This window comes from Prionailurus viverrinus, chromosome B2, assembly GCF_022837055.1.
Source record: "Prionailurus viverrinus isolate Anna chromosome B2, UM_Priviv_1.0, whole genome shotgun sequence".
In the NCBI taxonomy this organism is placed as follows: Eukaryota; Metazoa; Chordata; class Mammalia; order Carnivora; family Felidae; genus Prionailurus; species Prionailurus viverrinus.
Genome location: NC_062565.1, coordinates 71,559,236 through 71,562,924, shown reverse-complemented (window position 1 = coordinate 71,562,924; position 3,689 = coordinate 71,559,236). Strand labels below are relative to the sequence as shown.

The window sequence follows — 3,689 nt, the reverse complement described above, 5'->3', positions numbered from 1 at the left end:
AAAAATCTAAAAAATCATGTAATTGTGATTCTTTTCTAAAAGTTATTCCAGTGAACTTCTAGTTTAAAATTTGGATACAAATTTTTCTTAACAGTATATCAAGTACCAATACCTTCAAATGTTGATATGCTGTAACATTGTTAAGTCCTATTAATTCACAATTTAATACCATATACCGTACATACTCAAATTTTCAATCTTGCACAGCACATTCACAAATTTACTAGGAAAACTTGACTACTATTACCAAGATGTTACAGAGTGCACAAAATTCTGACGTGAAGAGCCAAGATCAAGGAATAGTTTTCTTTAGGCAACAATTCTACCAAAAATAACATGGGAATAAAAGTAATTTAAAATGTTCAAGACATATTAAATGCATGACTGACTCCAAATCACCATTTGCTTGGTATTATATGATACAAAATCTACCTCATCTATGGAATGTTTATCTGACACCCAAGATAGTCAAAGCCTCCCATATTCAATACCCCACTATTTTCTGGTTGTACCTAAAAATAAACAACAAGCAAATGATTTCACCTCTTAATAAAAGCTTTTACACTTAAAAAATGGGATGAGGTGGGATTCTCTCCTTCTTAAAAATGTTTCTAGAGCTACTAAAAAACTTGCATTTACAAAATAGTTGATAAAAATATTCCTGTGGATTTACAAGAAGGAAGACAGTGACCACTGATAAGACATGTTATTTGATATTAATCAAACGTGGCTTCTTTCTTTCCTGCTTCACCAGAGGCTGGACTCTCCTCATTTTTAGTTTCTCCATTTTCTGCAGGTAAGTCTTCTTTTGTTTCCTGGTTAGTCACTCCAGCCTATTTTCCTCCAGCCTATTTGCTCCCCTTTTCCCTTTTGTTTGCACTTTTTGGTTGAGAAGTTATCCTTTCCTGTTACCTTTTTCTGGCTTCATTTCCACTTTTGCAGGAGCAGATTTAACTAACAACCTTGCTGACCTCCCCTTAGGCTCCTCCTTCACCACTTCCTTGGCAGAACTGACCTTACTTTTGGGCTTCATGGAAGTGGGGCACGTTTGTACCAGGTACCTACGTGCCATGGTGAAACAAGAGCCTTCATGAAGCTGGGCTGCTTCACTGTTGCCACTACTGCTGCTGCCCAAGCTCCAAAACAGACTTTAAAACAAAGACTGTAGCAAGAGGCAAAGAAGGGCACCACACAATGATAAAGGGATCAATCCAACAAGAGAATATAACAATTGTAAATATCTATGAACCCAACATAGGCACACTTTAATACATAAAACAAATATTAACAGACATAAGGGAGAAAGCGACAGTAATACGATAATAGTATGGGACATTAACACACTACTTACATCAATGGATAGATCATCCAGACAGAAAATCAATAAGGAAACCGTTATTTGAACCACATATTAGACCAGATGGGCATAACAGATATATACAGAATATTCCATCCCAAAATATCAGTATACACATTTTTTTTTCAAGTACACATGGAGCATTTTTCAGGATAAATCACATGTTAGGCCACAAAACAAGTCTCAATAAATTCAAGAAAACTAAAATCTTATCAAGCATCTTTTCTGACAACAGTATAAACCTAGAAATCAATTACAAGAAAAAAAAACATGAAAAAATGCACACACACGAAGGCCAAACAAACACTACTAAACAACCAATGAGTCAACAAAGAAATCAAGAGAAAAATTTTAAAAATACATGGAAATAAATGAAAATGAAAACATAATGGTCCAAAATCTTTGGGATGCAACCAAAGCATCCCTTCTAAGAAGGGAAGTTTATAGCAATGCAGATCTTCCTCAAGAAATATCTCAAACAACCTAAGCTTACACCTAAAGGAGCTAGAAAAAAGAGGGACAAAGCCCAAAGCCAGTAGAAGGAAATAAGATGAGTGAAGAAATAAATAAAATAGAGACTAAAAAAAACAATGTAAAAGATCAATAAAATTAAAGGCTGGTTCTTTGAAAAGATAAACAAAATTGATAAATCTTTAGCCAGACCCATCAAGAAAAAGAGAACTCAAAATCAGAAACGAAGGAGGAGAAATAACAACTAATACCACAGAAATATAAAGAATTATAGGAGAATATTATGAAAAATTATATGCCAACTAATTGGAAAGCTAGGAGAAATTAATAAATTCCTAGAAACATACAACCTTCCAAAACTGAATAAGAAATGGAAAATTTGAACAGACCAATTACTAGTAGTGACACTGAATTCATAATTAAAAAAAACCCCAACAACCAAAAGTCCAGAATCGGAAGGAATCACAGGTGAATTCTACCAAACTTTTTTATTAAGTTTATTTATTTATCTTGAGAGAGAGAGAGCATGTGAGCAGGGGAGGGGGCAGGGCAAAGACAGAGTGTGTGAGCAGGGGAGGGTGGGGGGGAAGAGAGAGAGAGAGAGAGAGAGAGAGAGAGAGAGAGAATCCCAAGCAGGCTCTGTGCTAACATTACAGAGCCCAACACAGTTCTCACACATGAACTGTGAGATCATGACCTGAACCTAAATCAAGAGTCAGATGCTTAACTGACAGCCACCCAGGCGCCCCTCTACCAAACCTTTAAATAGGAGTTAATGTCTATTCTTCTCAAGCTATTCTAAAACATCAAGGAAAAAGGAAAACTTTTAAATTCACTACAAGGTCAGCAATACTTTGATACAAAAACCAGAAAAAGGCACTACCAAAAAAGAAAACTACAGGCCAGTATCCCTGAGGAATATAGATGCAAAGACACTCTATAAAGTATTAGCAAACCAAATTCAACAATACATTAAAATAATCATTCAACACAATCAAGTGGGATTTATTCCAGTATACAAGGGTGGTTCAATATTTGCAATCAACCAAGGCAATAAATCACATTAACAAGAGGAAGAATAAAAACCATAAGATCACCCCAACAGATGCTGAAAAGGCATTTGACAAAATACAACATCTGTTCATGATACAAATTCTCAACAAAATGGTTTAGAGGGAACATAACTCAACAAAATGAAGGTCACGTATGAAAAACCCACACCTAATATCCTCAGTGGTGAAAAACAGAAAACTTTTCCTTTAAGATCAGAAAAAAAAGACAAAGATGTCCACTCTCATCACTTTTAGTCAACATAGTATTGAAGTCCTACCCACAGCAATCAGGGAGGAAAAAGAAATAAAAGGCATTTGAATTGGTAAGGAAGAAGGAAAACTGTCACTATTTGCTGATGACATATTATATTTAGAAAACCCTAAAGACTTAACCAAAAAACTATTATAAGTGATAAATGAGTTCAGTAAAGTTACAGAGTAAAAAATTAATATACACCAATATTTGCTTTTCTATCACCAATAATGAAGGAGTAGAGAGATAAATTAAGAAAATAATCCCATTTATAATTACACTGAAAAGAATAAAATACCTAGGAATAAATTTAACCAAAGAGATGAAAGACCTATACTCTGAAAATTATAAGACCCTAATAAAAGAAACTGAAAATGACACAAATGGAAAGATATTCTGTGCTTACAGATTGGAAATATTAATACTGTTAAAATGTCCATACTACCCAAAGCAATCTACAGATTCAATGCATTCCCTACCAAAATACCAACATTTTTCACAGAACTAGAATAGTCCTAAGGGTTATATGGAACCACAAAGCACCCCAAAGAGCCAA

At 34.5% G+C, this 3,689-nt stretch overlaps 1 pseudogene; it reads right to left on the bottom strand.

Moving 5' to 3' along the window:
• Positions 1-716: 716 nt before the first annotated feature.
• LOC125166460 (non-histone chromosomal protein HMG-14-like) lies at positions 717-1,072 on the bottom strand (annotated as a pseudogene).
• Between the last annotated feature and the right edge of the window lie 2,617 nt (positions 1,073-3,689).